The sequence below is a fragment of the Oncorhynchus tshawytscha genome, linkage group LG17, assembly GCF_018296145.1.
Source record: "Oncorhynchus tshawytscha isolate Ot180627B linkage group LG17, Otsh_v2.0, whole genome shotgun sequence".
Classification (NCBI taxonomy): Eukaryota; Metazoa; Chordata; class Actinopteri; order Salmoniformes; family Salmonidae; genus Oncorhynchus; species Oncorhynchus tshawytscha.
The window spans coordinates 9,998,382-10,017,025 of NC_056445.1; the positions used below are offsets into that span (position 1 = coordinate 9,998,382).

Here is an 18,644-nt window from a genome sequence, read left to right on the forward strand (position 1 = left end):
ACTGAAAATTATGTTTTTATCCAACTTGTAAGGCGGTGACATTCTACCTGAATATTTATTCAGACAAATATAGCTAAGTGTTAAGTAGTTTGATTCAGATTTGGTGTGTCATTAGTCCTTTATTGCATGTTTACTAAGCCTTCATGCTAGTACTAAACAGTACAGTATTTTCTTTTGAAGTACATCAGTACTAGACTAGATGATTGTGTACCGCTAACAGAAACATCACCATGCCTATTTTCACAATAGACAGTACAGGAAGGGGAGATTTGTATCCTTTTTACACTGCATAAATGTTACACTGTGTGCACTGTGCAACACGTCTTTCCACAAACTGAAACTGTAAAAATAATGGAACTTGGCAGGTTTTGTTTTCCGAGGTGCCCTTTGGGCTGAGGGCTTTTTGTACAGTTCAGAGAGCACATTCCACAGGATTCAGCAGTTGCTGGTTGCCTTCAGGGGTCATTGGAATTCGGGGGAGAAAAAAAAGAAAGACAAATTCTACAGGAACATCCAGGCTAGGCCATTGGTCCATGTGTCTTAAGTATCAGAGAGAGAGAGAGACGCTGCCTGTAAAACGCTCGCTCAACCACGAGGGGAATTCAAATGTTGCGAGGGGTCAAGTGCTTAAACATGAAGTATCGGCATTAAAACGTCTGAGAGGTTATGTGACTGCAGTTGGTCATTTTTACGGTAATGTAACAAAACATAGCAAACATTAGAAAGATGCATGTGGAAATAACAGATTGAGGATTGAGGATTGTTTTATACAGAATTGCAGATAGGTGTATTATAAGGACATGGGACATGTCATTATTGTCGTCAAAACCTGTCATTTACTGGTTGATCATTTAAGTCTTCAAGGCACTGCACCCTTTCTCTTGGGGGAAAAACACTTCACATATTTTTCTTTATGTGTGTACTGTACATTACCTAAATTCTGAAGGTCACCTCTCATCTTTCTTGCACAGACACACACACATGCACAGACACACTCACCCACAAGTACACCCCCCTTTTTTAGCACAGACTCACATGCACACAAAAGCACTTACTCGCACACATACACACACACAAGCATACATTCACATACACTAGAGCTGGGGGATATGGTCAAAAATAGATATCATGGTAAATTGCATAAACAAACATATTTATTATCCTTTAAACTGCAACTACTGCTATTAGTTTGATGGTTGTAGTCATCAATTGTACCATTTAACAATCACCCATATTAGCAAACGCATTTCATTTCAAATGTCACATTTCTCTAGTATAGGCTATGTATAGTAATGAAGGATATCCGTAAAATGCCTGCGGTAACCTTTCTAGGGCGGAACCCCTCGACAACATTCCGCTGAAAAGGCAGTGCGCGAAATTAAAAAATATTGATAAAATTAATCACTAACCTTTGATGATCTTCATCAGATGACACTCATAGGACATCATGTTACACAATACATTTATGTTTTGTTCGGTAATGTGCATATTTATATCCAAGAATCTTAGTTTACATTGGCGCGTTACGTGCAGTAATGTTTTGATTCCAAAACATCCGGTGATTTTGCAGATAGCCACATCAAATCCCAGAAATACTCATAATAAACATTGATAAAAGATACAAGTGTTATTCACATAATTAAAGATAGACTTCTCCTTAATGCAACCGCTGTGTCAGATTTTTTAAAAACTTTACGGAACAAGCATAATCTGAGAACGGCGCTCAGAGCCCAATCCAGCCAAAGAAAAGCCGCCATGTTGGAGTCAACAGAAGTTAGAAATAACATTATAAATACTCACTTACCTTTGATGATCTTCATCAGAATGCACTCCCAGGAACCCCAGTTCGACAATAAATGACTGATTTGTTCCATAAAGTCCATCATTTATGTCCAAATAGCCACTTGTTGTTAGCGTGTTCAGCCCAGTACGCCATCTTCATGCGGCGCGAGCACTACGTCCAGACAAAAACTCGAAATGTACCGTTACAGGTCATAGAAACATGTCAGACCATGTATGGAATCAATCTTTGGGATGTTTTTAACATGAATCATCAATAAGGTTCCAACCTTATTGAGAGCTAACTCTGTCAGGACCGGGCGTCACGAGCCTGAGACACTCTGCCAGACCCATGACTCATTCAGCTTCAATTCCCCCCTCCTTTATAGCTGAAGCCTGAAACAAGTTTCAAAAGACGGTTGACATCTAGTGGAAGCCTTAGGAAGTGCAACTTGACCCCATAGACACTGTGTATTTGGTAGGCCAAGCTTTGAAAAACTACAAACCTCAGATTTCCCACTTCCTGGTTGGATTGTTCTCAGGTTTTCGCCTGTCATATGAGTTCTGTTATAATCACATACATGATTCAAACAGTTTTAGAAACTTCAGAGTATTGTCTATCCAATACTAATAATACTATGCATATATTAGCATCTGGGACTGAGTAGGAGGCAGTTCACTCTGGGCACGCTATTCATCCAAAAGTGAAAATGCTGCCCCCTATCCCAAACAGGATAAGTGATCGGTATGGTCGGTGTCGATCATTTTCGGTTTATCGTACCAGCTCTAACATGTACACACAGACACATACTCACATGCATACAGTCACCTAACAGGCAAATCCAGGTGTACTTTGTTGTTCCCAAGTTTATTGCTTTCCCCTGAAAGCTAATAACTCATAGCTCATGTGCAAGAAAACCTACCCACATTTATCCTATACATGTTTGCACAAGCACAATCGGGGGGGGCATTTACAATTTACTATGTGAATTGGAAACTTGGTTGATAATGTTTTACTGTATGGGAACATGCTTTTGATGAATGATTTCTCTCTGATCTGCTCTCCCCCTGTATATCCTCTACAGACATCTCTGGACTGGATTCCTTCCCCTCCTGAGACAGACGGACAACAACCACACGTTTTCACCCTCGGGGTAAGTACTACAAGCCTTTCATGTCCTGTCAAAGGTTTTCTGCCTTTGGACTTATAAGGCAGAATTTGACAATTGTCAATTGTGTGTAACTGTGTAACTTGACTTAATTTTCCCCATCCAAGATCATTAATCTCAGAGGTGTCGTGCATAACTTTGAGGGCACCGATGGCCAAATCTTAGACATATGCATAAAATAAACGATTCTTTCTAGATTTTCAGTGTTCAAATGGATGAGACTTGCCTGCGCCTCCTCATTTTCAATGGACATGACACATCTAATCTTAAGGACAAAGGTGTTTGATTTTGTTCTAGTTTCTTTACTTGTACCTGGGCAGGAGTGTTACGCTAAAGCCCAGCTGAGGCGCAGTTACCTCCATAGAAAAATAACAGATCTTCGTCTGCCCACCATGATAGAATTCCACCTCTGCAGTGAAACCTGTCAGGTTGTGCCTGTTTGGTCTTCACACTTCATAGACTTCCAATCTACTGTCGTTTTTTTTGTTGAAGTTATGACATGCATTAGATCCAACCAACGTGGACTGGGAGGAAGGATATCTGAAAGTCTTCTTAGTGAATGTTGGGAAAGTGACCTAGACGCCCGTGTTTAATTGAGAATGACCCCGTCCTAACACATCACAATAAACAAGGGGTCATTAACACCGAGAAACTCGGAAGTGTTTGAATGTGTTTATGTGCACATGCATGAAGGTGGTGTTGAACATGCACTAGCATGTTAGCTCATAACAAATGTTCATTTGTCTAGGATGAAATATGCAACGGCTGTAAGAAGGGCCGCCACGTTCTGAAGTCCAAAGTGGTGAGTCATTACAGCATTTTACACTGATTGTCTGCATGCTCTTGTGTTGTGTGTGTGTGTCTTCTGATTATTGTCCGATCTGAACGGTCACATCCACTGCCAATTCCTGTTGAGATCAGCTCGAGGGATTCACATGCGCTGGTCTTTCGGGGCTGGAGGTACAAGACAACTCCTATCAAGTGACGTAGCTCGTTCAGAAACTTCAAGCGGAGAAGTGTAGATGCATGAATCCCCGGGAGACACGGTTCATAAGTCAATCCTCCGTGCACAATTCTACCTACAGTAACAAGTGGGAGATGCGTGTGCACCCTACTGTACTGTAACGTCACCCAGTGGCACAACTCAGAGCTTCTGTAGCCCCTTAGATTCCCAATGAGATTCTCTATGAGACACCCAGCGGTGATATCTGAGGCAGTTTGTCGTCACCAAGTCAGTATAAAACCAGCATAAAGAATCCCAGCCAGCACAGTAAGTGTGACACACACTGATTATGTGACTGCTACTACGGCGGAGGCCTGCCATCATTACTAATGTGTCCCCACAGCAGCCAGACTGAGACAGACACACAGGTGTCTCAGACTGAACAGAACATTGCCAGACGGTAAAACTGCAGTAGCGATGGGGAGGAGAAGCCTCATCATCGTGAGGGGAATGAAGGGATGGAATTTAGACGTAATTGGATGGGGGATAGATATCGAATGCTAACTTGACAATGGGTGATTGTTCAGTGAGCACAGAACAGTTGAAGTGTATTGCTTTGCAGGTAAAATCAAATGTAAAAGTACTGGCTTCTGTGTTTGTAGCCCTCCATAACTTCTCTACTATCAATTATTTGTGTAATTAAATGTATGCTGTAGGTAATTCTCAAGTATTTTCATAGAAGTCACCCCATAAAGTTCTGAATTTGAAAAATGTTGTGAAAAAAGTCAGGGCTTGTTTTGATCTGTTTTTCATTGTTGCGGAGGAGAACTACTCTTAGACAGGTTATTTCCTGAATCCCAGCCACTGGTTTATTTTCATATTTTGACCCAGTCTGAGGAAGAACATCTATTTATCTCCATATTCAGCTGCAGAGTTTTGCCTTTGAGGTCCAAGAATGATTCAAGTGCGGCAGCTAGGAGCCAAGCGGAGCGAGAGGCTGGGTTAGGGTGGCTCAGCTCAGCTGTAGGCCTCAGCACCACCCCACATCCCAAGAGTCACATCTTCACAAGACTAAGCAGAACCGAGATTCCCTTCTCTCTTCCACCTAAAAGAGATTTTACTATTCGTTTTTCAGTTGTTGAGTATCCCATTTAAATCTTCAAAGATGAACTCTTAAAGCATATCTGTTCTGGAACAGAAGCCCTCTAATCATCCCAAAGAAGTATAATTGACCTAACTTTCCCATTACTGTGAATGTACACTTATATCAAATCTACAGCAATTAAAGCATATCACTGGCTAGTTTATAGAAGCAGGCCACGGACGGATGGCTTTGCCTCAGACTTCCAATTTGGAATTGATTTCTTGTTATGATCAGAGCTTCTGTCATTTCATTTCCAAAATCCTAAAGGGTTTTTCTGAGCCAAGGAGCCCGGCTGGCTTCCCCCTGAGTAGGAGAGGGTAACTTCCACGGGTCTTTACCCTGGACACCCTGACTACTGGGGAGGGAGAAGAATCAAAGGGACTTGACTCGTCCCTATTGGCAGGCTCCATTGTGGGTCAGATGTGGGATTGAAGAGGATGGGGATGGAGATCAGGCTAGCGCCCGTTTTTTCTAATCTTTATCCACCATTAACTCTGGCGCCCAGTGTGTGGCTGGGATCAGGTCATTGGTCAATCCCCCATTCAGAACCACCCCGGAATATTTCAAAGTTAAGCCCCGTCTACAACAAAAAAGTATTACTCATCAAACGTTCACTCTCTCACTCTCCAGTCCTCCCAGGGATCTGCCTGCCTCCCATTCTTCCCTTCCTTCTTATATTCCTCCCTTTATGGTCCACTGTTTTGTCTTCCCACTTGGAGGGGGGGGAAAAAAAGAGTTGACGTTTTGGAACTTCCCCAAGTTTCCATATTCCAGTTTAATGAGGTTTGGTTTGGGGTCTGATAGTGTCATGCTGTGAGCAAATTGGACCAAGAGTGGACCCACGTCCTACTCTTTACAGATCTTCGGTTGGATTAGGAGTTTTTTTTAAATAGAATTCTGGAATTGTACTTTGCCTCACAGGAAATATATATTCACACCTCATACATATTTTCAACCTTGTCCTTGTCCTTCACTTGGTGCAAGCACACCATGTGTAACCTATTGCTTCTCCACAGTATGTTCCTTCAGTTTCCAAAGTCTAACAAGGTAGACTTTAAAAAAACAACATCTAACTTCAAATCTATTTTATCAAGAAAGTCCTTTGCGCTGATATGTTATCTCCTTGCCTTTTCAATCCATTTAGTTTGTTCTAAGGTTTATTTGCCTCTCCTCCTACCTGTTCAGAAGAGGAGTAATGAGGACCCAGAAAGAAAAGGAGAAGAGGCGTCTAGAATAGATCAAGCGTAGAGGAGTGTTTGTCCGGAGTGGACAGTTGCCATGAGAATAGAGTTACAGAAGGGGGCGTCTCTACCTAGCTGCCATGCCTCCTGATGGAGAAGACACACTGACTCAATGAGAGTATTGATCCGGAGAGGAGAGGAGGGGGGTATATGCTAATCAACAGTGTGAATGGCCACGGATGCAGCCCTGGCGGGGCGACTAGTCAGTCAGCCAGTCAGTGTCTCTCTAAAGGTCTCGACGCCTGATCAGATCACACTGGGGGTTGTGGCCCCTTATAGACCCCTCATAGGATAAACTATAGGACTTAAGTCCACCTCCCCATTCAGCATGCATTGGTCACTGCTTGCTAAGTACTTTGGACATGACTGATTGCAGATATTGTATGCACAATCATACTTTTTTTAATAAACGAGATGCATCTGGTGTTTCACATGTCATTCTTTCCCTCCGACTTAATTGGGAAAGAGCCTGGGCGCGGAATCCCAGACTCATGGCATGTTTCCAAGTGCCTGAGATTATTGTGAAACAAAACCCTCAAAAAGCATGACATCAGAGCGACTTGACATCGGTTTGAACTTGTTGTTTCAGGTGGGACGAATTCCCGAGTCGCTTCAGTTGCAGGTGATCGTGTCCAATGAATTGGTTTCACATAGTTTCGCCTTCTTTGTGGCAGGTCTAATGTTGACTATCGCGACAGTTTGAACCTGTGTGTTATCGTCGCAGCATTCATGAAACACGTATACAAAGCCTCTGTGGTTATCGGTTTCTATCTGCTTCCTTCGGATTAAGATAGGTGGGGATTTGTCAATACAATGTTGGCCAATCATGTTGATAGAATGTATGTGTTTTATGAATACATGTGCCCTCCTAACTCTTTGAATACAGTCATAAATCAATACGTGTGCCGCGCAGAAAAGAATACCCATGACCCATTTTGAATGAACTGAGGCTGAATCCTATGTGGAAGTTGAACCAAAGTGAAAACATTGAGTACATTTGGTCATGGAATAAATACACTATTAGCAGCAATTGGTTTCTAAGAATCATACATTTTTAAAGCTTTGAAGAAATGGAGTCTGAAGGATTCCGGCCTCCCGCGGGGTTGTAAGACTCTCAGATTATTGGAATAATTGGCCACAAAGAAGGTTCATATAAATGTAAATCAGAACACATTTGTTCAGTTATGAGAACTTTTTTTTATACTAATCCAAATATAGTAATTATTCACCGACACGACCAGGTTTACATCTTTGATTTTGATATTATACTTCAGTAGCAGCCCAAAAGTGTAGCACGTTTTTGTTTTGAAACACTAAGGAAAACTTAACTCAAATTATTACGATGACACATTTGGCATGAAAATGTAGTGTTGTGTGTGTGTTTGCTCTTCAAGTTAAGATCCTGTAGATAACGCTATTTCACAGGCTTTTTTTTCCTTACTTCAAATCGAGCCCCAGTCTTTGCCATTGCAAAAGCTTTTACTACAGAGGCAACAAGTCAACTGCTTTGTTCATTATTATGGTCATTTGATAGGGGTTTGCAAAGAGATACAGAGGGGGAATACTACAAGCGCCTTGAATCCCACTTCCCCGGGCACAAACCGCAAGCCTAGACAATACGTCACTTGCTACCTGCTTTTCCCAGGATGGCCAGAAAGCATCTGTCTACGTGTCGAGATGACAAGTCGACAACTCGTTTGATTTGAGACAAAACCCTGACAGGAGTTGGCATGTGGAATCTAGATATGTTGACAAACTTGGCTACCCCTCTGAATGAGGTTTCTGATTACACCTCATCATGCGTGGGAATTTCAGTGTGCCCCCAGCCCTCTCCGAGAGGTGCCTCTCGGGCAATCATGTGGTCATACTACCTGACTCTGTGCTGCTCAGAGTGCAGTTGACAAAAACAGCCTGAGGCACGTCATGTGGAAAGCATTCAGTCTGTATACATACATCCAGTCTGCAGCACCTCTCGGTTTAAGTGAATGAAGCACCAGGCTGTCTGTTGGTCCTGCTCACCTGTGAAGGGAAATGGTGTGTGTGAGTGTGTGTGTGTGTGTGTGCATGTGTACTTGTGTGTCCAACTTTCCCTCCTAGAGAGTCTCTCAGTTATACTCTGCCACAGCAGTTGAGTTCCATTCCTTCTCATGTCATGTAAAATGAAGGTCCCGGTCAGTGAGAGCTTTCACCTGTCAGTCATCCTGAAGAGGCCCTGGGGTGTGGAGCTGCTCACCTGTGTTTATTGTATAATACCTGCTCTGCTCTACCCAGGGAGAACGCTCTCTCTCTCTCTCTCTCTCTCTACCATACTTCTTTCTTTCTCTCTCGCTCTCTTTCCCGCACTTATCTTATTCTCTCTCTCCATTTACCCTCTCTTTCTCTCTTTTCCTTCACCCCCACCATTTCTCTCTTCCCGCTCCCTCCCTTTATCCATCTCTAGTCTCCCTTCTCCCCTCTCTCCTCCCTCTGTCCCCTCCTCCCACTCTCCCTCCCTTTGTGTTATTAGAGCCCTCTCACTCACTTGGTTGCTTACAGCTCAGCCTGTCTGCAGCGTTGCTCCCTCCGCTGCACCTCGCAGAGCACACACACACACTGCTGCGCTGGCTTTAACGCAGACTGACGCCGCTGCCATAGGACTGATTGAAACTCGTGTCTCAAAGTTGCTAATGCTCACTGAACCATTTTATTGAAGATAAAGTAAATAAAATAGGTTGCCGTCTGAGAATTCTTTGGAATAGACTGGAATGATCTGGAAGGTAAAACACACTCACTCACTGGCAGGCCGGCCGACAGGCACACACGCACGGATGCACACACACGGCCGCATACACACACACACACACGCACACAAACACACACATGCACGGACAGTGAAGAGGCACAACTCCTGTTGGCTCATAGAGTTTTGTTGATGGACTGGGTGGTGGAGGTGGGATGGTGATCAAGAGGTGTGAGGAGGCTGAGAGGTATTTTCTATGGCTCAGGAATTTCACAAGTCCAATGTTTTTTAAGAGGCTTTGCAGAAAGCTAACAGTGATTTAAAGCCTGATGTAGGGAATGCCACCCATACGTTAACCATCTATAGATTGTACGGTATAGCTTCCTTGTCTAGTCATACTGTTGTGATGCGGTAGAGTACGTACACATGCATGTATGATATGTGGATGAATGACTATCATAAGTCATTGTATGCTTAGGGTGGATGACACATTGTGTATTGAAAAGTTGCTTACAGTATTTGCATGAAAAAGGAGAACGTCTTCAGGGCTCTCATCTATTTGTATATTGTTGGTTAGTGGTAGGAAACTGTCCTAAAGCAAATAGCCCCTGTGTCATAAAACTCTTATTGAGTTGTTCCATTACTCTTCAACTTGTGACGACACAAACAGCTCGAAGGGTGAACGTCAGCCAAAGAAGTTCATATCATTTATTTCTGTTGAACTCTAAACCTCCTTGCCTTTTCTTTCCCATTTATATTTAAATGTATTTTATGATTAGATGGACTAAGTGTGTTGGTTGAATCCCTGAACCAGTCATTGTTGCTTCAGGTTTAACCAAATCACATACAAATGATCATTGTGTTCATTTCTTACACTTCTTGTAGACCACTATGGACCCCTCGCTTAAAGAACCAGCTACCTTTCACATTCTCAACCTGGAATTGTGTCAAATTCCCCTTGTGTTTGATACGATTCCTTTCTGCACTGTAAAGTGGTATAGGTGACACGGGAATACATTTGCCATTGTGCTCAATAATAAATACTCTTCCAGGTCTTACTCAGTTGGCTGCTCACGAAAGAGCGTTTGGACTCCGTGTGCGTTGTCGCAAGGTGCCGGGGTCATTCAGTCTCTCTTGCTTTTGTCAAATATTTCTGTGCTGTGATAGTTTTCTCATTTATTTAGTGAATAGTTTGGGGTGGATAGAGAGAGAGAGAGAGAGAGAGAGAGAAATAGAAATAGTTTGGACATTATGTAAATGATGGCATGGGTCTCATAATCTCACATGTATTCATCATAGCAGGCATTGGACCCTGTGATACTGCCCTCCATCTTTACCATTGTTCGCATTTCACCCCTCTTACTGTTCTTCTCAATGGCTCTACCAGGCTTTAATCCACCCTGCCTTTCCAATGACAATGTTTACCACCTATCATTCAATAAGAGACCGACAAGCACACAATTGCCTTTGTCAGTAAATGCTACATGAATGCACCCGAGCCAGCCACAGAAGAAAGGTACTGTTAGCGGTATGAGGATAAGGTTGAAAGGAAAGGTTAGTTTGATGTGTGTGTGTGTGTGTGTGTGTGTGTGTGTGTGTGTGTGTGTGTGTGTGTGTGTGTGTGTGTGTGTGTGGTTGTGTTGTGTGTGTGTGTGTGTGTGTGTGTGTGTGTGTGTTAACCCTCGCATGTGTTAACCCTTAAACCTTTAAACCGTTAAAAGGTCTAGAAGTGTTTAACCTGTCCTCATAGGAGAACCCTTTTTGGTTCCAGTTAGAACTCTCTGTTGAAAGGGTTCTAACTGGAACCCAAAACAGTTCTACCTGGAACCAAAAGGGTTCTACCTGGAACCAAAAATGGGTTCTTCAAAGGATTCTCCTATGTGGACAGCGGAAGAACCCTTTTTGATTCTTGATAGCAGTTTTGTTTCTAAGACTGTATAGTTCCACATAGGCTAGACAACAGCATATGTTCCTGGCATTAGCTAGAGATTAGCCTGTACAGGCCCTTTGGAAAGTTGTCTGTCTACAGAACAACACACTGACATCACAACATTAGGTAATTATTGCCTGTAAGTAGGGATTAGAATGTGGATGTTGACAGTAAATTGGCTCTCTGCATGTGTGTTGAATGCACCTTTGTGTGGATCAGACACACTAATGCACACAGGCAACGTGTCTGCAGGCACATACTAGAGTAAGCCTCACCCCTAGTGTCCCTCCCCCGCCCCTTCCTCCATATCTACAGATCATCACTAAATATGTCTTTATTTTACTCACTCGCCACGTCGCCGTGTCTCTTTCTGTTTGTGAGATTATGCATTATAAGTAAGCTAATGAGGTTTCTAAAAATAAACATTTGTTCAGACTCCTACAGTATGATGAAGGCCAGATGTTTGTCTTGGCGTGTTCTTTTGCTTCTTTTTAAAAAAAGAATTTGTTTTCCTTTCAAGTGTCTTGACAGCAATACAGATTAGCACTACAGTATAGCTGCTAACAACTATTAAGTGTTTTCACCATTGTGTCACACAGTGTTTCTCAGTGTTTCTCTCCACCCCCCCCACCCCTTCCTTCGCGCCGAAGCAGTGAAAATGAAAAACAATCATTCTGACCTCTGGCGACCCCTTTGTGACGCACAGTCAGTTAAATGGTTTGTAAGACGTTTAATTACCAAATGGTATCATCGTTATTCATCTCATCATTAGATGTATGATATTAAGTGAATCGCCTCCCCTGAGTACTGTGTTTCACAGATCAATAGATTTAGACAGGGCTGGAAGGGAGGGGGAGGTTTAAACACTGGATATAAACAGACACACTTTCTCTCTGTGATACCCTCACTCATTTATTTATGTAATTAGCTTTTATATAGGTTTAATTATGCACATTTTCATTCCACACTCGGGGATGGCGGCAGTGTCTACACCTCGTTTTCCATGGTCTATACATCCTCGAGTGCATATTTGTCCCAGGTGAAAGGATGTGTAACAATAGGCAAGGTTATGGATTTTCATAAATTGTTTGTATTCTCTTGTTAGTTGGAATTCTTACGCTGCACTGTACACACAATGCAATTGATATGAGCATTGCTTAGAAGGTATTTCATGATTCTTAATTATCTGTGTCCCCAAGAGGTGCTAAGAAATGCCTACATTTAGATAGTGAGCATAAACCAGTGTGAATCTGGTAGACTGGGGACCTTGGTAGTTGGGGACCTATTCAATTGGTTGCACCTCCGTCACTTGGTCACGTCATGCCATTGGTCTGAACGTTCTCAAGCCGCTCTCCACCATAGTGGTGCCCAACCATCATGACAAGCCCAGGCATTCTGAACAGAGGCTAATGACTGTTTCATCTAAATCACACTATAGTGCCTGGAAATACGATGACATTGCTGAAGTAGGCAAATATTTAGTGGGAAACAACTTTGCCATCATTGTCATGTGGCCAAATTTACTTTAGACAGATGGCAATGTTGTCATTAGCTAGCAAAGTTCGTTAAAAAAAATGCTTGCGATACTAACGTTAGCTAACTAAAATCCGGTGGTCGCGCATTATGCTGCGTCTAAAGTCAATCTGGCGAGATAAAAATGACGACCAAAGGTTTTCCTGGATATTATTTTCCTCCGTTTGGAATGTCATTGTATTTCCAAGCCACTGTTATGCACTTCGGATGAAATCTTCAACAGCGCTCATTGACAATACATTGAGTAGAAATCCCTGTCGGGCAATCAGTCCTAAAACTAATGTTCCAAAAAATATTGTGATGCAGTGTGCAACTCATGAATAGCCGCAATTCAGACCAGCCAGCACCACTGTCCATAGCTAGATATCCATTAAGTAACTAAAGCACCTCTACTGAACCAGCCATTACATTCAGTCACATTACCTACTGCCATTTTGTTACCTGCTCTAGTTATGCTCTACACTAACAGAGGGGCCATGCAACAGGATTTGAATGGTAGTTATTCCATTTGTTCTCTTGTGCCTTCAACTTCCGCTGGAGTTTATTAACACCATCCCAGTCTACTGAACAACCCATCGCCTACACACTGTACTGGCTATATCTTTCGTCGGATTTATGAAGATATCTATTTGAAAAACCTTTTTGAATATCTGTAAATATGTGCAAGTTAGTCAGTGGCAAATACCTTATCTGTTATTGTTGTTAACACAAACACTGATCACTACAGTGAAGGCTTAAGTATATCTTACTGTTACTGTCAGAGCTCTAATCAGAAGGGGGAGGGGGGATCTGTCTGTCTTAGCACTTGAGGTATCCTCAGAAATTTCACTTGATGGCACTGTTTCCTTTTTCCTCCTCTGCGCCCCCTGCCCAAGCAACAGGGGATGTTTTATATATGTTCCGCTCGCTCCAAAAGAGCCGGGATCCCTCTTCTACTCCTGAGACAGAGTGGCTTTCCCTGGATGTATCTATGGCTCCGGGAAACAAGTTAAGGAGGAACACTCACAAACAAAACAATACTTGAATTTGTTCAAAAGTAGGTTATGATATTACTTCAAACCTGATAGTTGAGTATCAGTGTGGCAGATACAGTACAGCCATGGCCGAATACTTGTCTTATTTCAGGTGCCTTATTGAGTATAAATGAACAATTGATTTATTTATTGGATGATATTTTGGATGTAATGTTCTTAAAAAGTGTTAACGATATATCTTCAACGTTGATACAAACATTGTTTCCTAAGCGGACCTCTTGTTCGTCCGTACCTCTTCAAAGGTGGCTTTCCCTATTGTTTAGTATTTCCCAAGCATTGCCAATTCCTGAATTCTAGTAATGTTTCATTTTCAATATACATCTCTTTACAACAGGAATTGTGTAGTTATTCACCCGTTTAAAATGAATTAAATTAGATTCCTCTGATGCTGCCAGGCGTTCCGTTGATAATTGCATCAACCAGGCGGTACATAATATGACTGAGAGTGTTTCTATGGCTGCAGCAGTTCATTTAAATCCACATCTTTACCTACCTTCGCCGCCACACTTGATATACTGGTAACTATCTGTCGGTAGTGTTTCAGTAATGGCCTCCACGCATTTGAAAAGCCTCTAATTCTTTGTTCTTTCTCTAACTTAAAAGTATAAAATGAAAAAGCATAATGGCTGAGAAAGAGATAGTGTTCAAGGCGAGAGCTGTTGGCCTTTTTTCCCCCTATTACTCCTGATCCTGTCAGAAATAAAGTGAGGGCACCTCGTTTTCAAGTATGAATCAAACTGAGTTTAAATATGGGGGTGGTTTGGGACCGGGGGGATATTATGTTTTCCAAACCAAATGGTTAAGCATAGCATTCATAGGTGTTGGTCTTCTAATGCTCCCCCATATGAATGCCCTGTATAAAGGTGATATCATAGTGAAAATGAACCAGGGTTTGTATTTCAGTAATATCTGCATCACAAATAAAGATGGGAGTATAATTGAGCCCGGATCATTGCCAGGGGGGGTGGGGGTTGTCTCCCCATGGTGGAGATGAAAAATGGAAATCTGTGTACTGGTAAATAGATAATCACACAAAAGTAATTGAGGTTTTCAAACTCCAATCTACTCTGCCAGCGTGAGCTCGTTTGCATGTTAATCACGGAAGTGGTTCCCTTTCCCTTCATCGTGAGAAAGTCCACACACTTTCATAACCAGCTTTTAATTGCATTTAAAATGTCACAGAGGTGGAACACATGTAATTTAGCCATAACCGTGTCCAAATTAATGGGCACTACAGAGCCGTTCCGTTGGAATGGGCTGAAATGAGACCGGCTGTTCTGCGTCTTTACTTTTATTTAGAGATGCTTCGCTGTATATGTGTCTTTCTGATAAATATGTGTCTTTCTGATAACATCTCAAGAGCATCTTTTGACAAATACAGCTCGATGTTTATGCTAAATTAAAAGTGAACTCTATGAAGCTGTGTGTATGTGTCTTCATCTCAATGCCACTCATTGGGAACCGTCAATTTGTGCGATTAAAGAGAGGTATTGGGTTTGATTGTATTTTCTTTCATCGCCAGGTGTTCTTTCGCGTATAAATTACCAAGATGAGGTTTCCATAACACAGCTTAGAGCACTCTGGAGAGGGAAACCTGCAAAACAGACCTATTTAATTTTTCATAGAAGAGGACCATCAGGAGCAATAAGCCAATATTCCTCTTTCCCCCCTTTTCCAGATGCTTTTTCCACCCCTGCATCTTTCCAAACCGAGCCCTTACATTTTTTTCCCAGAAAAAAACAGCGGCAGCACTGCCGAGACCTACATGAAAGGAAGGAACTGTTGAAATGTTAATTTTACCATCTGCTGTTGAGGCCTGCTACCTGTTTGGTGTGTTCCCCCCCTGCCTTCTTTAATTCCCAGTAGTTCTGTTCTGTTTTATGAATGTGCTGGTATTTTGGTTGTTTGAAGTTTGGGGATCTCAGAGCACGACTCTGACTGAAGAAAAGGAAAAACTGGGTAAAAAACAGAGCGCCACGTGGAGTGACAGTCCGATTAGCCCTCTTTCTCAAGTCCCGGTCCCTCCTACCTGTCTGTCCCCTGATCCCAGTTACCCTGTCTGTCCCCTGATCCCAGTTACCCTGTCTCTCCTCCCCAGTAACCCCCCTGCCCCCCGTCTCTCTCTCTCCCTTTTCCTCCCTTCTCTCTCTTCTCTCTTTCTTCCTGAGTCTTAGTGTCTTCAGGGACCAATTTAATGTGTTTATCTAACTGCTTGGGATTTTAATCATTAGTTTACAAGACCCCAAACACCCTTTGTCTAATAATGCTTTCTTTGTAACACTCACACAGTCTGCATAGCTTCCTGTAAGCCTTATAAACCACCTAAAAAATAAATCATACAAAGCCAAATGTAAAAAAAAAAATTTTTTTTAAATTCCTTTCAAAACTATTCGTCCTCTTTTTTCCCCGGTAAAAAGTTAACACTTTTTAAAATGACATTTCAACAGCTTTTGCTATAAGACTTTTGCCAAATGGACAGATTCCTTTGTGAGATTTGATAGTTGGCAATTAGGGTGAGACATCCTGTGTGCAGAGTTGCTTAGCATTTTCCTTGGCTGGGATCTGATTGTTTAGTCTGCTCTCATTGTGAACTGTTTCTGAGCAGCAGTTGACGGTTGTTTGCAAAGTTCTAGGAAAATGTAAGAGGAGGGCAGGGGCTGTGCTGCACTTTCTCTTCTAGTTATTTATTTTTCTCTGTCCTTGGAGCTTGGAATCTGATTTGTGTTCATGTTTCTCTATTCTTTCTGAGCGGTTTTTAAGTGTAGCTGCTGAAATCTAGACTTTGTATGACCTCACTGCACGGCCTGTATTTCATTAATGACCAGGCCTGTGGTTTGGGGGGAGAGGAATATTTTTCATATGACACCGTCTTGCATTAGTGCAGAGCAGCAGCTGCAGAAACCCCAAAAACATCACATTTTGTGGCTTTGAAAGGTGTGAAAATTTCAGCTCCCTAAAGCAAGCCTTTGGAATTGTGTGGTGTGTGTTTAGAAACAGAACTATTGTAAATTTTAAAAAAGTGTGTCTTTCATTCTTCCTGGCATCTTATAAAGTCAATAAGGTAGAATATGCATTTCAGAGTAAGACGTTTGCATTCACACGTCCTTTGACATTGTATATTGTACCTCAGAAAAGACACCTAAAATAACAAGCAGGTATTCAACAGAAAGTAGGCTGTCAGCATTTTGGCATTGAACCGTATTATTTTGTGTACTTTAAGTACTTTAGGCTCTATAGGGTCTTCTTGCAAGGGGGTCGTTTTGTTTCTTTTTGTGCAGTAGTGCCACATCTGGCCTGTGTAGCATTTCTTCACAGATTGATTTGCCAGGCTTTGTTGGAGCGACTCACGCAAATCACTCAGCAATTGCTCCAAAAAGCCATTCAACAATACACAGACTCACTTAGTGAACCTCTGCTCCTTGTGCTCCCTCCTCCTAGCTAAACTTCCAGACACTAGACTACTGTAACTCTGTTGGGTACCTTGCAGGATATTGAATATCCAAAAGGAAACCCCAGATTTGTCCAGTCCAAACAAAGAGCCCTTGTGTCGCCCCCTCCTCCCCCCCATCTTCTCTTTAAACCAGAGAACTGTCATCATCATCGTGACACAACAAATGCTTTATCTCAATGCCATAAGATACCATGTGCATATTTTCCCAGATAATTCCTACTATCATTCATCATCAAACACTCCTCCTATGTGTTTCTATCAGCGTGAAGTGTTCCGTTGTCAGTTTGGGACAGGGGCAGGAGTTTGGAACAGCGAAGAAGGCTCCGTACCAAATGGCGCCCTACTCTTTTTTTTATAGGGCACTGGTACCGTAGGGCACCGTACTGGCTCTGGTCAAAGGTAGTGCACTGTAAAGGGAAAAGGGTGCCATTTGAGAGGCAACCCAGAAGATGGGAGGTAGGTTGGTTAGTCAGGAAGGCTCGGTGGGTCTGAACAAAGGGGGGATTACCTAATAGTCCTGCTATGTATTTGAAGTCGAGTCTGCTGTTTGTTTGAGGAGGTGCAGGGTGGATGGGATGCGGGATGGGCTGTGAAACGTCTCTGCAGCAGCTGATGGGTACTTTTAAGCTGTCAGAAACAGCCCCTCTGCCATCCGTCTTTCTCAATAGACAGGAACAGGCTTTGACGGGGAAGGGCACAATGGAAAGAAAGTTTAATGGTGTTTGAATGTTCTCCCAAGTTAGTACACTCTCTAAATACAGTATAATTGGGTGTATGTGTTGTACATTAAAACACATTGAGATAATAACTTCACAACAACCTCCCAGTAGATGACTTAAGCTGCATTAGATGCACAATCCAATGACTATTTTGGGATCTGATGTGAAAGGATCTGTAGTGAGAATGCTCTCTAAATGCATGTAACCTAACTCATGAATTGAATGTTTGTAAACACACTCCCGGAATTGTCAGAGAAAATGATGTTCCCTATTACGCAGAGATTAATTCTGTCTCAGCAAAATATCATGAGCTTGTCGCAAACCATTTAATTGCATGCCAAGAGAGTAAAAAACAAGCCTGTTGGAGAAACACAGAACACATCACACATTTGTTGTAACCGTTAGGGACTTGGGAATGACTTCAGGTAATTGCTTTAAATGTGTTTAAAAGTGTTGTGCTTTCTTAGATTAACCTTCACAACCCCCATTTAAAAATACATCAAAAGTTATCAAAAAAAACACACAAAAAACGTGTTCTCTCCAAGAGTCAAGATTTGACTACAAGACAGGATTTCTTTCATTTGTGGGCAATTTCTACAAAATGCGGGTGTTCGCTGAGTTATGTCCACTGTAGCCTACACTGCACAGGACAACTTTTTTTATTTTTTTTACTTCTTGAGTTTAGCCACTCAAATGGGATCACTGAAAATATGACTTTTCTCCTTGTCATTTTGAATCAGCCATATTACAACAACATATTACAACATGTACGCCGCTCTCAAGCCCACCATCAATTTCTGTTTTTGATAAATTGTGCATCTAGTCCGGCTTTTATTGCCATCACAGTCTGCTTTTCCCTCCACTCAGAGCCCTGAATGTGGACAGCTTTTAAGGTAGTGAGGAAGAAAACTGGTAAGTGGCTCATTTCTCCGGCTAAAGCATTTTTATTTAAACATTTATTAGGCACTTTATAATAAACTAT

General features: G+C 42.1%; 1 protein-coding gene across 13 annotated transcripts in view; it reads left to right on the forward strand.

The window, feature by feature from the left end:
• Positions 1-18,644, forward strand: part of LOC112216834 (forkhead box protein P2-like) — a 122,234-nt gene that overhangs the window by 8,502 nt on the left and 95,088 nt on the right. For all 13 annotated transcript variants that reach the window (XM_042300115.1, XM_042300114.1, XM_042300120.1 and 10 more), the window contains 2 exons: positions 2,865-2,933; positions 3,697-3,750. The gene's annotated coding sequence lies outside the window, so the exon portion shown is untranslated. The remainder of the gene's footprint in view (positions 1-2,864; positions 2,934-3,696; positions 3,751-18,644) is intronic.